The following is a 19,175-nucleotide window of genomic DNA, read 5'->3' as shown; positions in this document are numbered from 1 at the left end:
TATTCTACACAATTAATACCCCTGTATGCTAGTCACCCAAAATGAACCTGTTTTCATTCTATACTTCAACAAAGCTCTGGCCCTAGACTTACATTGGTGTGTTAATGGATCATATAGCTCCCTAAGAAGTTAACTTAATTTCTTAAACTCCTGTTATCCTATAGATTGTGAGCTTGCGAGCAGGGCCCTCTTAACTGTCTATTAATACCCAGTCTTGTTTTATTACTGTATTCCCAAATGTTAAGCGCAACTGAATGTTGGCGCTCCATAAAATGTTAATAAAATAAATACATTAAAGCACACACATCCATCTACAGCTCTAAAAATGAACTCAAATGTGAAGTGTTGGGTGTGCTAGTAATATTTATGTGTTTGCATTCAGTCTTGCAAATTTTAGTTAGATCTCTTGTTCTCAAGTGCAGCCAACTGAAGGTTTTGCTATGACTACAGCAGAATCTGGTGGTGCTGTCATTGGTAGGGTTGCTGGCTGCCTCTCTGCACTTTACATGTAAGTTAGTGGTCTATTTTAACTTTAAGAGCATTTTTATAAATATATTATTAAAGCCCTAAATCCTGTGAAAGTGGGTGTTTTAAACGGCCTTACGGCTTCTACCTATTTACTAAAAGTTTGATACAAGCAAAAGCTCCCCCATGGGAAAGCCTATGCAAAAGAATTGCAATTCCGCGTTGCAGTACTCTTAATGCCATAGCCAACTCAGAATGACATAAGCGTTTTTGTTGTTCAAATACTAATTACAAATTTTTATTTAGTAATTATTTTGAATAACTTTGTTTTTAAAATTTAATGTGGAAACTGGAAGCCAAATCTGGGCCTCCAGTCCTGAACGCATGTATGAATTGTATAAGCCAGTTCATCCATGTTCATAGACTGGCTGGTGAGCAGGTAGCTCCAGCCTTACAGCCTTCAGCCAATATCCTTAGGGAGTGGAGTATTACTTGGCTGCCCCAGGAGACTTTTCTTAGTAAATTGCAGTGATAACTGATTAACTACCCCAACAATAATAGTTAATTTACTAATCTGCTGTGATTTTTTTTATTAACAGAAGTGAATATAGCACCAAACTCTGACCTTTCTTCTCTGTATCTGTCTTGTAGATAAGCGTGAATTTGTCAAACTTGGCACCATCTCTTATGCTAGGTACACACTGGCAGATATATTGGCCGATCAATTCAGTGTACGTCGGCCAATGTCTACCAGCGATATGTCTGTGAACAACGTTGTTTAGACATACCGCGTCGGCTGTGCTGCACAGCTGATGCTCAATATATCGGCAGATATATTGGTGGCAACGGGCTGTGTGTACCGGCCGTCAGCCGACTGCTCTTAAACTTGCAGTAGAGGCCGCAGGGAGGGGGGCACGACACAGTTGCATAGAGTCTGCACGATCCGTCGTGACTGATGTCACAACTGGGTGGGCATTAACATGCGCTTGCCCAGTTGAGCTGTCAATCGCACCCGGCCTGTGCAGCAAGTTCGGGCAGTCGGCTGACCACCTGTACACGCAGCATGATGCCCCAATACTGCAGATATATTGGGCATCGGCTGTGCAGAATAGCCGTTGTGATATGTCTGTGAACGATGTTGTTCACAGACATATAGCTGGTACACAGTGGCCAACGCACACACGATATATCAGCCGTTCAATTGAACAGCCGATATGTTGTACAGTGTGTACCCAACATTAGTCTTTAAGGGCGGAATTCAATTGATTCCTGCCCCCATAGCGCCTGACGAAGCTATTCAATTCTTGCTCCTGTCGGGCACGATCAGCTGCCAGCGCTACATTTCAGCTCGCAGCCCCTGGGGATGAGAGCTGAAAAGTGACATGTTTGGGCGCCCAAACATCACTTTTCGCGATCGCGCCCAGCACTTTGGTCGGGTTTAGCTGCTTTACGCGGCTAAACCCGACCACTTTGGGCGCGATCAGCATGAAAATCTGGAACAATTGCATAGCGACCCGCGATCTCCTGTCACTTTAGACGGGAGATGCAGGCCGGGAAAATAATTGAATTCCGCCCTAAGGGGCTTATTCAGTTGGGGGCGAGTATAGCAAAAATCCCGCACCTGCAAGGTTTTTCCGTCAGGTGCGTGGTTTTGTAGATTGAGCGCTGGGAGGTTTTTCCTTTTTTTTTTTTTTTTCTTCCCCTCCTCCCCAGAGCAAGTCTGATTTATACTAAAATTGTAAATTTTGGGAAAAATCAGTGGGACTTGCTCTGGAATACCGCCGGCACCCCTTGAGGACTAATTAAGCAATCAGAAGCTTCCAATTAGCTTAATTAGTCCTCAATTATTTACCTTCCGAAGCGGTGTCTTCTTCGGGACTCTGTCTCCTGCAGCAGAGGTGAGTGTGTGTGGACCCCCCCCCCCCCCCTGTAAAGTGACAAGATGGAGGGGTGGTCACCGGGAGCTGCGGAGACCCCCGCGGCCACTTTTTCAGAGCTGAAAACCCCACAACCACTTTTTTTTACTTGAATACTGTAGGTATTGGGAGCACGCATACCCGTGGTATTCCACAATTGGGCGAGAGGGGTGCAATGTTTTTTACCTCGCTAAACCACGCACCCAATTGGATATGCCCCTAAAACTCCTTTGCATATAATAGAGTAATACCTCTTTTCCACCAAAAACCCAGGTCCGACCTGGGTTTTTCGACATGGTTCCAACCCAGGTCAGACCCATTTACACTGCACCTTTGATCTGGGTTACTCCCAGGTCAGCCCTGTTCACACTGAACTCAGGTCTGCCCTGCTAAAACTGTGAGGTCATAAAAAGTGGGAGGTGAATGCTCCACAACCACCAATCCGCTCATTTAGGGGCATGATCCAGGTCAGATAACCCGGGTTGCACCGTTTACACTGCACCATTACCTGGGTCCAACCCTGGTAGCTACCTGGGTTGGATTGCAGGGTCACTTGACCCAGGTTATTTTTCAGGGACCCTTTTACACTGAGCTGCGACCCGGGTAGACCGGGTGTAAAAGGGGTATTAGTCTGCCTGCAATTATGCAGCATTGGCCATTTGGTTTGGTTGTTTTTATACACATGGGATGCCCACTGCACTGTTTTTTTTGCTTGCTTCATACAATGTACTGAAGTTGGAGGTTAACATTGCTTTGACACATTTTATTCATATCTACTTTGTGTACTTGCTTTACATACTGTACTAGTGTTCCTTCTAGCTCCGGCGGGAGGCAGGGCGCCGGAGCTAGAGAGGGCATGCACGCGGCGCACGCGCGACCGAGAAGGGGGCGTGGTCATTGAAAAGGGGGCGTGTCTATAAGACGCGTCCCCTTTTCTTCACTCTTGGGGGCGTGCCCGGCACTTACGGACACGCCGGGCAGCCCCCAAGCCCTGCAGACAGGGAGAATAGATGCCGGGCGCATGCGCCCGGCGTCTATTCTCCGGCGGTGAGCGGGTCACCGCATGTTTCTCCACCCGCGGGACACTGCAACCCGCGGGTGAGAACGGCTCCCGCAGGCTGTGAGGGCAGGGCGCTTTGTGCCCTCCTCCTGGAGGGCAGGGTGCTTTTTGCCCTCCAGAAGGAGGGCAGGGCGCCGTGCCCCGCTAAAACAGCCTAGCGGGAACGCTACTGTACTTCGTAGCCCTAATGGGAATGCTACTGTACAATCAAAGCAGGCTTTTCACTTAAAGGACCACCAAAACTCTGTTCTCAAGGTACTCTAACAGTTCAGGTTTTAAAGATATCCATAGTTGAGCACAGATGGTTAAAGCATATTGACTGAGGTACTAGCTAAGGGCCTAATTCAGAGATGGACGCAATACCAAAACTTACGCAGATTGAGTGATTGTTTGCCATTGCGCATGCGTCTAAGCCACACTGCGCTTGCACAGCGATTGAATTGCGATTATGCTCACACAGGATTCTCTTGCAAAGTGAATGACAGGTAGTCAGTGTTTGGGGCAGGTAATGAGGGATGGTTAGAAAAACGCAGGCATGTTGAACCATTTAAACACTGTTTTCTGGGCATCCATAAACTAGTCACTACATTCTTGCTCACAGCAGGATAGCCCTCTGCGTGTCTGGAGATCAGCTATTTTTGTGACCGCTTAGTCTTACTCAGAAGGTTGATAGCCGTCTGATTTCTGTTCAGTGTTTCTGGTTTTGTGTGTAAGCAGCGGATTGGCGAGTGGATCATTAGCTTATTTTTGCAATTGCGATCATTGAGACAACGCAGATGTGAAGGCATTTGTATCCATCTTTGAATCGGGCCCTAAATCACCTGTTCTCCAGCATGGATATACTTAAAACCTGGACTGTTAGGATGTCTTGAGAACCAAATTTTGGAACCTCTGCCCTGACACCTTGGAATATATTTACTAAAGTACATTTCTACTTCAGGGTCCATAGGGGGTCCACAGGGTTGACCTTGGGGTATAGGTTGGGAACCAAATCCGGGCACCACGCAGTTAAAGCTTTTAGCTCCCAGGATGCACTGGGTCCACTCTCCCTATAACCCCACCCCCAAGCCAGAGGCACCTCAGTTTTAGTTGGTGCCCGGCCGGAGTCGGGTCACCGTTAGCGCAGGGGGAGCTGATTAGCAGCCCCTAAGCTTATTTTATTTTTTTAGGGACAAAGTTTTTTCATGGACTTTGGACTCTTCAGAGCGGCAGCGTCGGACTGTCCATAGGACGTCTAAGCTGCCGCTCCGTCACCACGCTGGCGCTGAGATGCCAGTACAGATCTGGGGATCTCAGCGGGACCCCAGAGTCTGTACTAGCCGGACTCTGCGGGCGCCCAGGACTGCTGCCGGATCCACGGGGAGCAGGTAAGGTCGCGGATCACCGCTTGCGGTGATCCGCGCATTTCAAATGCAGTCCTGTGCCTCCGGTCTCAGGGGACAGACCGGAGGCGCCGGCAGTGGCGGCGGGCCCCCCATACCCCGTGTGTCCACTAGACCACCAGGGACTTAATGATCGGTGCAGGGAGCCGGCGTCCCGGGGGTTAATAGCCGGCCACGGGAGGCAGCCTTCCCTGTTACAGCGGCTCCTCCCCTCAGCTCAGCGCGCCTTTCAGTATCCATAGTCTGGCGTCGCTGAGCTGCTTCCTCCGCGGGCCACGCTTCCTCTGAGGTCTCCAGCGGCCATTTTATCTCTGTGGTGCAGCAGAAATCTCTCAGGATGGCAGTGAGTCCAGTCCCCCTGCGTACCTCACCATCAGGTCAGTGTACACAGCGCTGTAGCCTTCCCAGACACTGAATCTGGGCAGTTGAATGCAGTGTAATAGTGCAGTATATTATATGACATGTTTATGTATATATCTGCATTGTATGTGACTTATGCTAGTGCTGACTGTACTTTATTCTCTCACCTGTCAGTGTATATCTATCCCTTTTCTTTATCTGCCCTAATACAGCTGTACTTAGGGTGGTTCTGAGACCTCACATTTATATACTTGTTAATATTTGTGTGGTTTGTCACATACTGTTGCGTGCTGCACGTTGCCATATTTTAGATGGAACTGTGTGTTGCATACGCTGAAAATGGGTCCCTGCAGCTAATTTTTGGCATCAGTCAGGACCAGTATAGTGCTGCTTAATATTTCCGCCAAGATTGGTCAGATATGTCTGACCAGGAGATAGAGCGTTATACTGCACCCATTTTTACTATCCTGCAAGTCATGTGCTGCAGGTGTTAGTGCGGAGGATTTGACTCATAAAGGGTTCTGTATGTGGCGTCATCTGGTGCCGGCCTCTTTCACGACCCCCTTGGGCGGTTTGTTTTCTCGGGATCCTCTCAATTGCGGATCGCCGGGCGGGCCCCATTGTTGTACATCACTTGGGGTTACTTCACCATACTGCCCTTTTCATCTCAGGGTATCTCGCAGCTTCTTGCACTCTTCCCCTGTGACACAGACTACCGCTCCCTGCAGGGGTTTTTCGCAGTATATGAATTCCCCCTGGTGCCACAATAGTCTGTCATTCCCCTTGCAGGGATTACCACAACAGCCACCCTGGGTGGATGTCGTTTTCTACGAAACGCTAATTGGCGTGGTTGACGCCCTGTGGTTACTTCCCAGTTGGCTCTGCCGTGAACTGGGTACTGTTCGGGGCTCTTTCCCTCTTACACGGGGGGAAGCCTATTTCAGGTATTATTATCCCTGCTTTAGGGCTGGTAGCAGGTCCATTCTGGTTAGAGTGAATGTTGACCTGCACCTGTATCATACACCCTCAGTATTGCGTGCCTTCGGGTTACCTGTTGCTGACTAGCAGGTGGATCGCATAGCGGGACTCTGGCTGTTGCCAGATAGGAGGTGTTACAACAGTGTTTGGCCTCCTGTCCCAAATTCCCTGAGGATCATCACGAGCCCCTCCTGGGGGGGATGGGCGTGTTACTCGTCTGATTACAGACGTTACTACGCCTCCCATTCCTGCGTGGTCGGATTCTTCGGATCCGTAGGTGGTAACTCTGCCTGAAATCAGTATACTTGCTTTCAGGAGTTGTTACCCATCCTACCATGGCTATAGCATGGTTGGTTAATACTATTGCATATTGGGTTGATGCATTTGTAACGTTTTTTCCCCTCCAACACGTCGGGGGTTCAAATGTATTTGGTCGCTCACGTAATATATGCTGTTGTCATAGGTGGAAATGCCTATATTGGATACCAGTCTCCTAACTTTCAGAGTTCCGGCTGCGACTGTATCCTCCGTAATACCCTATGGCTGCGCTCTGGGAATGCAGAGGTGCAGATACCATCTTTAGGGTTGATATTGTTTGGTCCTGACCTTGACAAGATTGTAGTAACATTGGCAGTATTACTAACGACAAGTTTACCGCTTTCAGCTATGCCCACTACAAGGCCTCAGACTAAGTCTGTTAAGTCTTTTTTGTCCTCTGGGTCAGCCTAAAGGTCTGTTTCTTCGTAGACTGTCGGCATCTACAAGGGCCGACATATCCAGTACCGAGCAGGCCTGGACTGCCAGCCGATCCTGCTTCTGAACCTACGGATATCTCTTCAGTCTGACGGGACAGGCCTACAACTGGGAGATACCGATTTTCTCAGTTCGCCCGGTATTAGTGTCAAGTTGCCGCGGCTACGTGGGTAGGAGGGTACGCCCTCTTTACAAGGGCCTTACAGATCCAGAAAGCTATGCAGTTGTTGCGGTAAGCGGAGCTAATTAGGCCATCCCCACTATCTCAGTGAGGGACTGGTTGTTCTGTTTTCTTTCTGGTGCGGTGGCTGAATGGTCCTCTTTGGCCTATTCTCTGTCTCAATTCCCTGAACCAGTTCCTAAAGCTACCTGGGCTCAGGAGGAAATCCCTATGCTCCATCATACGATGTTTGGAACCTGGGGACTTTAGGGTATCACTGGATATACAGGACGCGTGCCTACGGGTACTTACAGAGACCTTTCCTCAGCATGGGCTGAGGTTTGCTGTATCACAGCAACACTTACAATTTTTCGGGCTCTGCCTGTTGGGACTGTCCTCAGCCCCACAGGGGTTTACCAGCGTTTTGGATTTTCTGACAGTTCTTCTGTTCAGTATATCCCAATGCTCCTGTACCTGGACGGCCTCCTGCTCTTAGCGGGATCACCGGGGTACTTTACGGCCAGGTCAGGATGACTGTGGCTTCTTCAGGGTGCAGACGTTTAATCAACGGGGAAAAAGTCCTCCCTGCATCCCTCTCTGGGTATTCTTCATCTAGGATCCCTGCTGGATTCTCAGAATCTGAGAATTCTTCTGGCGTAAGACGGAATCTCCTCTCTTCCATTAGGAGTACATGGTTGTCTGCGCAGTCGACAGATGTCTTTACACTCTGGGATGCATGGTGGAATGGGCTCAGTTCCATTCCAGGCCTTTCCATAATTGGCTCATCTCCAGATGGAATGAGTTTTTTCTGTCGGATAACTGTTCAAACGATGATGCTCTCTCCGGAGGCAAGTCGGTCCCTGTCCGGGTGGCTATGGCCATCTCGTCCAGGGTTTTCTTTGCTAGGGACAGTGTCTGGATCGAATCCTTTTCAGTGCAGTTGGACGTCTGTCGATTCCACCCTGTCAATTAACTTACTCTGGCATAACTCTTGTTTCCCGGTGAACCTGAAAAGGTTCAGTCCGACAGGGTCAGGACAGTGGCTTCCTTTTTAGCAACACTGTTCGTTGGGTGGCAATGACAGGTATGTCACATATTCGGACATAGTCCGAGGGTCTCCTCCCGACCATCTCGGCAGCGTTCATTTCAGGAGCTCTCCATTGGGAAGCGGGAGTCCTCAGCCGTCACGACGTGCATCCCGGGGACTAGTCTCTTCCCCAAGAGAGGTTTCATCTCCTGGTGAGCAGGGGGGGCCCCCCTGAGGTGACCCTCATGGCCTTCTGACTTTATCACACTATGGTGTTACAGTTCAGCTCTGGGGATTCTGAAGCAAACTTCAGCGACTCTTTGTCGGTGAAGTGGTCCTTCCACTTTGTGTACCTGTGTTCTCCGGTCTCCCTTCTTCCTCGAGGTCTTTGGAAGTGTTTTCAATCGAGACGGAGATGCTTTCCTGCTGGTGGCTCCTGATTGCCCCAGATGTCAGGGGTACTTGGATCTTCGGAGTCTCTACATCGATACTCCATCCCTGATGCTTCACTGCCCGGACCTGTTGTCTCAGGGTCCTTGGTTTTGCCTTGGACCTGGGTCGTTTGTCTTTGACTGTGTCCTTACAGTGGTCTTACGGCTTCCCTGGCTTTGTCATCGTTGGAATGATTAGAGCACATGGATCAGCTTTTGCTGGGACCTACCACAAACTGTGGCAGCCATAAATCTTATGGTATTGTACCTGTCGATACAATCCTCCGGTGTCCAGGATTTCCAGATATTCTGGCATTCCTTCCGGCTGGCTTGGGTTTTACACTTGGCCTGGTCTTCCTGACAGTGCGGATCTCTACACTGTCCATATGGTTAAGATATGGAATTGCTTCACTCTGGTATCCAGTTCATCCTTTGGAGTGTTTTCTTGATTATGCCTCCATTTGTCCTCCCTAGGGACTCCTTGGGAGTAAGTAGTGGTTCTTCGTTACCTCCGGGGACAGTCAATGGAACCGCTGGTTGTGATAGCCATTACATGGTCTATTGCTTAGGCTCTCTCTTTCTCTCAGGGTGTTTATATCAACCAGGAGAGTGTCTGAATTGGGAGCGTTCTCATGTGGCTCCCTCTTCTGGAGGGCATCATGTCAGGGTGGGAGTTGCTCTCGCCCTGTGTTTCTTCTTAGTGGTTTTCAGGTTCCATATTATTCTGGAACTTATGGTACGGCCATTCTGTCCCCAGTCCTCTCGGCTGGTGTGGCCTCATTGACTGTGGTCTGGCCTCTTTGGATTTATGTGATCCGTTCAGGTTCCTTACGGAAATCGGACTCCTTATTGGTGGTCTGAGATTTCTGGTTTTCACAGGAAAGGATGGCCGGCCTATAACCAAATGTTGGCTTGGATGGCCTCGTAGGTCTTCCTCAGGGGCCTACCCATGGGTAGGCCTTCCTGTTGTTGATGCTTGTTTTTTCTCGGGCCATGTGACCCTCGTGTGCGGCTCGCTGTGGCGCCTCGGCTGTTTTGCCTTACTAGGTGGCCACGTGGTCTTCTGTCCACACCTTTTTAAGGTTCTAGGCATTGGTTTCCTTTGCCTCTCAGGATGCTTCCTTTTTGGCAACGGATTCTCCTCTCAGCACAGGAGCGTCCCCACCCTTGGTTGAACTGCTTTGGGACATCCCCAAGGTCAACCCTGTGGACCCCCTATGGACCCTGAAGTAGAAAACAAGAGATATGGTAAGAACTTACCTTTGTTATCTCTGTTTCTACGAAGTCCATAGGGTCCACAGGGCGCCCGCCCTGACGCACCTGGCTTCATATGGGCTGTGTGGCTGGTCACCGGTTTTCCGTCTCCCATTTCGGTGAGTATGGTTATTGAGTGTTCCAGTTTTCTCTCTCTTTTTCTCTCCTCCTCCGGCCTTTGGCTACTTACAAACTGAGGTGCCTCTGGCTTGGGGGTGGGGTTATAGGGAGAGTGGACCCAGTGCATCCTGGGAGCTAAAAGCTTTAACTGCGTGGTGCCCGGATTTGGTTCCCAACCTATACCCCAAGGTCAACCCTGTGGACCCTATGGACTTCGTAGAAACAGAGATAACAAAGGTAAGTTCTTACCATATCTCTTGTTGTTTTTAGAAGTGGAGTTGTTGCCCAGAGCAACCAATCAGATTCTACTTAACATGTAAACAGCATAATCTAGAACAGGGATGGGAAACCCCCGGAATCATTTGGTCTGGCCCTCAGAGCTTTTTTCTGCTACCTCATCTGGCTAGCAGGGTGCCAAGAATGGCACCCTGCAGCCAGAATCTATGCAGCAGTGCCGCCTGGAGCGTCCTTAGGATGCTTCAGATGGTCACAGTGCTGTCCTTACAGCTCACCAGTTCATCCTCCGGATGCTCCGGGCATTGCTGTAATCATCGGTGATTGTGGCCCTGCCCCTGAGTGACATCATACGGTGGGGCGTATCCTGCACCGGCCTTCAAATAATATTATATATATCAAAATGGCCCTTGGCAGAAAAAAGGTTCTCCACCCCTGATCTAGAAGATAAAAGCTAGAATCTGGTTGCTGTGGTCAACCTTTCCACTTCTAAAAACCCACACTTTAGTAAATATACCCCTTTGTCTTCGTTTGATCTCACGAATGAAGATGAAGTATCTACTCTGTTCTTTTCCTACTCTACAACAACTCTCCTTTTGAGTCTATACCCTCACAAATCCGTCAGTCCTTGTCACCTGTTTTCTTCCTAGCCTTAACTACAGCAAAATCTGTTCTTTCGTTCATAATCCCTCCCTTTCCAAGCATGCTTAGTTCTATTCTGAAGAAAAAAATTTGACTCAAAATGTCTCAAACTACAGCCCATCTCTCAGCCCACATTCTCCTCAAAGCTTCTTAAGAAGCTTTTAAGACCCTCTTTAGTCAAGCGTAGTAAGCAATTTGATTACTGCTAAATTTAAAGGCATTTTACTTATTTCTAATTCTTCTGAACTTTCGTCATTCTCCGACTTAAGTGGTTCTAGTCGGACTTAACAGTATGGTCAATATTAAATGGCTCCGGGAACTCCTTCCCGAGGCTGTTCAGCATTGCGCGGAATTGAAATGCCCCCTATGGAATATACTGGTGATATATAAATGTTATTTATACTTTGAATTAACTTTTACTGTCCAGTCAGTGTGAAGATTTGGTCACCTTGGCTTGACGTATCTCAATAGTTGGTTATTCTGTGTGCCTTTCAAAAATCACTGGTTGTACCTTACTTTTGATAATCCGAACTCTTGGTGCTAATCGTAAGCCATCTCTCCTGCCTAAATAAAAATGAAATGTAGTAATGTAGGCTTCTAGATTTTATGGTAAGGCTCTGGAATTCTGTGAATTTTTCCCTGGTTATTAGCTAGTTCTGCATACCAGGCTAACTGCATTTCAGGGTCCTGACAGTAATATGACCATATGTCTGTGTGACCCAGTGATGCAGCGAGCGATGTAATGATATCATGCTGCCTGTAACTACACCACAACATTCATTGCATCGTCCCATCTGACATGAAGCACAGCAGATGGGATGATGCGATGAATGACAGATCGGGCGTACACACTATACATATTTGAATGCTATATCGTTCCTATCTCACAATATATTGTATGATACATCATATAGCCGGGAATTCAATTGTTAGCGCTGGGCGTATAACTTATAGATGTCTATTGGAGCAATAAAATTTTTGCTCCAATCAGATGCCCATTAGTATTTTACACTCCCAAAAGGATAGGGTTTAGACGCAAAATGTGGCTAACCCTGGTTTGGGCGTTTCACACTTTTATTTTTCACACCTTCGGAGGCTGCAAGAAAAAATGTGACTGCCGTGGCTTATGGGCGTATGATCGGAGCAACAATTGAATTGCTCAGATAGATGCCCATTACTTAAGATACCACAAAAAACACTTGAATTCCCCCATAGTGTGTACCCAGCTAAATTTTATGTTAAATATTTCCCTCCACAGTTACTTTATTGCAAATATCTTCAGTTTTGATAAGCTCCTGAAACTTTTAAGTATGTCTTTGAATATTTTTAGTGCTTCATTTTTCTCTTAGGCTGGGTACACGCAGTGATGTTGTTGTGCCTTCCACCCCCCTCTCCAAGAAAACTGCAGTGCCTGTAGTTGAAAGACTATTGATCTGTATAAGCGCTCATCGTTTGCAGTAACAAACGCTAGTGTTAGCCAGCTGTTTAGGCTGAGCACTTTCTTCCCAATCTGACTAGCAATATTGGTAACCAGATTGTACCGAGATTCTGTTGCTTCGACTTTGATATATTGCAGATATGTATTTTTGGTTTAGTTGTCCTTTTAAAAGTGTCTATAGTTTGCCTCAAATTCAGGAGTTGTGCATCTATGCTTGTATAGTTTCTTTTACAACTCATTGTTCAATTTTGCTGGCTTATTAGTACGTAATGTAAAAATACATTTGCAAAGTACATTGGAATATTCTGGCGGTATATTGAAGTGAAGACTCCTTCGATGAAGTGGAATATAATCTATGGGTAAAAGTTGTTCAGACAACATAGATTTAATTTTGGGCTGTACTCTATCTCTAATATAATTTTAAAGTAACAAGCATTAACTCTTGTGAAGGCAATGTGTCTGACTTAAAGTTACGTGCACATTTGTCAAAAACTTTTTGTATATGTGCATTCACTTGTATAGATTTTAAGACCAATGTGGTCGATTCAGTTACGGGCAATTCTGGCATCTCCCGTGAGTAGTTTCATGTATATGCTGCACTTATGGTAGCCACGAGATCGCAGATTTTTGTATGTGGGCTGCAATCAAAAATTCGCAATTTCGGAAGTCGGGGTTATTTGATGTGCTATATCGTTGTAATGGCACATCATGGGCATTGCCCTCAATTGAATCACCCCTTACAGTTAAGTGTGTGTCTATCCCCGCTAAGTTTTTTTTTTTTTTTTTTTTAAACTAGAAAGTTCTTTTTTTTTTTTTTTTTCAGAAACGTCCAAAATGTTGTTTTTATATTGTCACATTATGTAATTAATAGCTATTTAAACTTGATTTAACATTTTTTTGGTTTAAAAAAAAATATATTGAGTCAGGTTTAAATAGGTCTTAATTACATAAATTGCTAATAAAATCAATCGACAATTTTGGGGGACTTTTTTGAAAATAGTTACATGGTTAAGCTGGGTACACACTAGACGATGTGTGTACCCAGTGACAGCAGATGCGACTGGATGATATTTCGGCGCTCCGTACACACTGCACGATCTGGTGTACAACCGACTGATATGTCGTTCCCCCACCGCATCCAGAAGCATGTTAGTGTTCCTCGAATCTTTAGGTTGGCTTGCACTGCAGGCCGATCTGAAGTTGCGATGAACCGTGTGCAGTAGTGCGTACGCACTGGGCGATTTGACATTCCGATTCGTCGGAAATTGGCCAATCGTCTAAAGTGTAACCAGCTTTAGACTGCAACGTGATTGGTAGCCACTAGGAAAGTGAACATGCTCAATATTGCACATGTATCCATGCAGATTACAGATGTGTCCACATACATCTTACTTCCTTGCGCGTGAAGCAGTCCTTCTAGTCACTCCATGCCAATGCATGACTCTGCAGCGCCGAGTGTATTTTTGTGCGACTTTTTAACCTTCAAATGTCTTATTCGCAACGCGATGCAAATAGGACACACAAGCAGCTTTGGCTGATTAAAATGTGGAATGCCTATATTCTGTGTGCAAATACGGCTGTATCTGTATGCAAAATACTACAATAGCCGCTGACACTGTAACGTAGCATTTTGCATGCAAATACACTCGCAGTCGCACACAGTATATAGGCAGCATCGCATATCATTTTAAACAGCAGAAGCTGCTGTGCGAATAAGACTCTTGAGGGTAAAAAGGCGCATGAAAAAATGCGTAGCGTTACCAGGCGAACGGTGCCCACATGCTATGTTTAACGCGACTTGTAATGCACGGAGGTAAGATGTATGTGGACATGTGTAGAAGACTTCTCCCTTTTTATATCTCCCTGCAACAAACTAGTCATGTAAAAATGTACAGGTCCTTCAGCTCACAGCCTCCAAACAGGGATAAATAAAAGAACTCCAGTGGAAAAAAACCTATATAATGGGGGGGGAATTCAATTGATCACAATGTTCAATAGCCCCAGGGAGGCAGGTCCCAGAGCTTATTCAATTCACCGTGATGTTAAGATTACTAAGGAGGATTTCAGCTTGCACCCGCCTGAGGTGAGGGCAGAACTCCGACTAAAGTGCCGGCCACTATGTTTTAGAGTTTAGCGTGGCGCTAACAGCATCCCGGCCGGCACTTAAGTCGGAAGATGCCAGTTCTCACGACTAACTTTTGTTTTAGTCGTGCTAACTGGCATTCCCCGACTTAAGTGCTTTTAGTCGTTGTTAAGTCTGACTAGAAGCACTTGAGTCGTTGAATTGAATAGCTCCGGGATGTCCTTCCTGAGGTTATTCAACATCGCGATCAATTTAATCACCCTCAATGTTTACTTACACCCTCTGACAACTTATCAAACTGTATGGGTTCTATTCTGTGGTACAGAAAATGCTCGCCCCTACTTTGTTGGAACCCCAATACTAAACCCTAAATCGGTACACGCTAGGACGATGGTTCGATCAGCAGACCAGACATTTAAATGTGCCCACCCAGGTGAGGTGTCAGTGATCCCTGCAGTAAATGTACGGGCGGGCGAGTAGATGCACTGATATACCCGCATCGACTGTGATGCAGGTCCGTCCTGATATGTCTGAACGACGACGTTAACAGACAAATCTGGTGTACACACCCGCAATATATCGTTCTTCTACCCAGCACAACACACGTTGAAGATCTATATGTTGAGCTATGGAATGATATACCCAGCTATGGAGTGTTAGTCTTGGTGAAGCAAATATGCTGCCATATGTGTGAACCCCTTAGATACAGGCCTTGCAACTTGTTTGCTTTTACTGCCTCCAGTTAAAGGGATATTTAAAAACTACACACAAAAAAAGGTGTTCTCCTTTAACAAGAAAGTTCATTTCATGGTGATTAATGTCTAAACCAAAACCTGAAATAGGCCTGGAAACACCATGTTATGGTGCATACACACGGTCAGATAAAAAGGACGATATAAACAATATCTTTTATATCCTTTTTTTTTTTTAACCCCTCCAACGACCAAACGATGGTCGATGCGTGGGCACAGATCGATATCGAGCATCGCCCGTGCATGTAGGCCAACCTGGTCGATATCGACCAGGTTAGCCTGCTTACTATAAGGACCCGCGATCGTTACGTCGTTTGGGGGTTGGTGCATGTTGCTGGATGTTCGATATCAAACATTAGACTACCAGCAACTTGGACGTGCATCAAGGGAATGATTGTAGAGGGAAGTATTGTTCACAGTGGTTACCAGAATATAGCTGAATTGTGTTGCATAGTTGTCACTAGTGTGGTGCTGCCTTTATCTTTAAATGGTAGGTTTGCTGGTGTTGTAATGTAAAATGATGCCCTCATGCTGGGAAGCTATAGCTGCAACCAAACTATAGGCCTGCTTCAGAGATGTAAGCTAATACCACCAAAGCTGCATATTTGTATGCAGCGGCTGTGTGAAATTATGCGAATGCAGCAGCCGTCTGGATTTGTATTGAGACGCCCACTGGTGGCTTCGCAAAAGCAAGTGCTTGCAAACAAACACGCAGCATCTGTTGCAGATCAGTCCATTATTGACCTTCTGATTAACCTTATTTCTCTCAGAATGGCTATGGAAAAGAGACGCCGGTTCCATTTTTACTGTGTACGGGATCACAGTCGCAGGCTAAGACATGCTCTTAAACGACCGTGACACGCCTGTGTTTCAGTTGCCACCCATATATCCTCTCTTTGCCGCCCATTAACGGTCTCTGCAAATAAATCCTCACTGCGAGAGTCGATGAAAATCTAAAGCTGGGTATACACCTAAAGATTTTCTGTCCAACCATCCATCTAGTTGATTGGTTGGAATGAAAATCTGGTAAGGTATGGGAGTAAATGATGATCAGCAATTTGCTCCGAAATGCCAGAAAACAGCTGTAAATGGTCGTTCAGACAAGTTTGTTTAAATGTTTGATCTAAACAATTTGTTGAAACAACAGTTTTTGTCCATTTTCTGGTTTTTGGGAGCAATTTGCTGATTGTCATTTGCTTTCATACCTTACCAGATCTTTGTTCCAACCAATCAACTAGTTGGACAGAAAATCTTTTACGTGTATACCCAGCCCAACTTAACTCATGCGCAGTGCGACTCAGCTACGTATGCAGATTACCGATAACCTCTGAACTGCGTAAACATAGGCATTGCGTCCATCTCTGAACCCGGCCCTGTCCATGATTTTGACGCCCCAGATGTTTGATTGTGACACAGATTCACTCACCTGGACCATAAGGGAAATTTGGGGATGGAATTTAGGGAAACTTCACTAAATCCTTAATTGGCAACTGAGCCTAACAATGTCTGATTTGCATTTTATGTCAGGTAAAAAGATTGGAGGCCTAAGATGTAGGGAAAGGGAAGTCTTTGCAGCTGATTCTTCTATAAAACGGTATCTGTTACTAACTACATTGCTCCAGGTCTATGAAGCTAAAGTTAGATCTTTTCAGACCTATGCCACTGAACATCTGCCAATTCAATTACAAGACCCTGACATAAGTATGTATAGGTGTATATACAATATGTGTATGTGTATATATATATATATGTGTGTGTGTGTGTGTGTATATATATTATAATATAATTTTTTTTTTTTTTTCTTTACAGTACCATTGAAAAGTTTGGACACACCTCATTCAATGTTTGTTTTTTTTTTTTTATTATTTTCAACATAGTAGATTAATACTGAAGACATCAAAACAATGAAAGAAAACGTATGGAACTATGTTGTAAACAAAAAAGTGTCAATATGTTTTATATTTTAGATTCCTCAAAGTAGCCCCCTTTTGATTTGACGGCTTTGCACACTCTTGGCATTCTCTCAATCCCCTTCATGAGGTAGTCTCCTGGAATGGTTTTGAATTAACAGGTGTGCCTTGTCAAGAGTCAATCTGTGGAATTACTTGCCCTCTTAATGTGTTTGACACTATCAGTTGTGTTGTGCAGAGGTATGGTTAGTACACAGTGGACACCACTATTTGGCTACTGTTGTAATCCATATTATGGCACCAACCACTCAACTCAGTAAAGAGAAAAGATAGTCCATCATTACTTTAAGACATGAAGGTCAGTCGATATGGAAAATTTCAAGCACTTTGAATGTATCCTCAAGTTCATTTGCAAAAACCATCAAACGCTATGATGAAACCGGCTCTCATGAGGACCGCCCCAGGAAAGGAAGACCAAAAGTTACCTCTGCTGCAGTGGATAAGTTCATTAGAGTTACCAGCCTCAGGAACCGCTGCTTAACAGCACCTCAGATTAGAGACCACACAAAGTCTTCACAGAGTTCAAGTAGCAGACAAATCTCAACATCAGCTGTTCAGAGGAGACTGCGTGAATCAGGCCTTCATGGTCGTATTGCTGCGAAGAAGCCACCACTGAGGATGAACAACAAGGATAAGAGAATGGTTTGGGCCAAGAAACACAAGGAATGGACATTAGACCAGTGGAAATCTATATTTTTGGTCTGATTAGTCCAAATTTGAGATTTTTGGTTCCAACCGCCGTGTCTTTGTGAGACGCAGAGAAGTTGAGCGGATGGTTTCTGTATGTGTGGTTCCCACTGTGAAGCGTGGAGAAGGAGGTGTGATGGTGTGGGGGTACTTTGGTGACACTGTTGGTGATTTATTCAAAATTCAAGGCACACTTAACCAGCATGGCTACCACAGCATTCTGCAATGCCATGCCATCCCATCTGGTTTGCTCTTACTGGGACCATCATTTGTTTTTCAACAAGACAATTACCCCAAACACACCTCCAGGCTATGTAAGGGCTACCAAGAAGGAAAGTGATGGAGCGCTGCGTCAGATGACCTGGCCTCCACAATCACCCAACCTAAACCCAATTGAGCTGTTTTGGGATGCGTTGGACCACAGGAGTGAAGGAAAAGCCGCCAACAAGTGCTCAGCACCTCTGGGAACTCCTTCAAGACTGTTGGAAGACCATTCCTGGAGACTACCTCATGAAGCTGATTGAGAGAATGCCAAGAGTGTGCAAAGTTGTCATCCAAGCAAAAGGGGGCTACTTTGAGGAATCTAAAATGGAAAACGTATTTTGATTTGTTCAACACTTTTTTTGTTTACAACCTAATTCCATGATGTCTTCAGTATTAATCTACTATGTTGAAAAATAATTTAAATAAACAAAAACCATTGAATGAGAAGGTGTGGTCAAACTTTTGACTGGTACTGTATATATGTATGTGTATATAATATATATGCTAGTAATTACACACTTTTGCATATTGCTAATAGCTTTTATATGAGGCATACTGTATTTTAGACACACCCATCCATTTCTGTAAAAAGGCCATTGCTTATAGTTCTAATCAATTATATTTTTATTAGAACCCCAGCAGTCTTTTTGCGGTTACTATGAACGCTTCATAGAGGCTTAATCTCATCAGGAGGAAGTTAACCCACATAACATGTAATTAAGGTTCAGTTCATTTTTATAAAACTGGAATTTTTCATCAGACTTTATAAACTGATTTTATTCTTGTATTGCATATATTAAGTTATTTATATAGTACACACAATTTGAGCAATGCTTTACAGAGAACATATAGTCATTCATATTAGTCCCTGTCCCAGTGGAGCTTACAACCTATATTCCTTTCCACATGGATACGCACACTTTTTTTTTTTTTTTTTTTTTCTTTTATCAAAAGACAAAGAGCTTACCAGTATATGTTTGGTGTGTGGGAAGAAATTGGAGCACGTGGATGAACTCTGTGCACTAACAGTACTTGAAAAACTAAAGCGTAGTTGTAAAAACCTGTAATATACCAATGACTTCAGAGGAGGAAAGTAATGTATTATTAAGAGTGCCCCTGCTATAAAATCAACTGTAAATATTAAAATAAAAATGTATTGCAGTGTGGTGATGGTGTTTCTGCAAATACTTAAAGCATAT

At 45.3% G+C, this 19,175-nt stretch overlaps 1 protein-coding gene across 3 annotated transcripts in view; it reads left to right on the top strand.

The window, feature by feature from the left end:
- The window catches only part of RANBP3 (RAN binding protein 3), a 92,489-nt gene that overhangs the window by 1,960 nt on the left and 71,354 nt on the right, over positions 1-19,175 (top strand). The window lies entirely within an intron of this gene.

Source organism: Taudactylus pleione, unplaced genomic scaffold (genome assembly GCF_031769625.1).
Source record: "Taudactylus pleione unplaced genomic scaffold, aTauple2 ptg000471l, whole genome shotgun sequence".
NCBI classification, from domain to species: Eukaryota; Metazoa; Chordata; class Amphibia; order Anura; family Myobatrachidae; genus Taudactylus; species Taudactylus pleione.
Note: the sequence above shows the minus strand (reverse complement) of the source record. Positions and strands in the feature narration are given on the sequence as shown.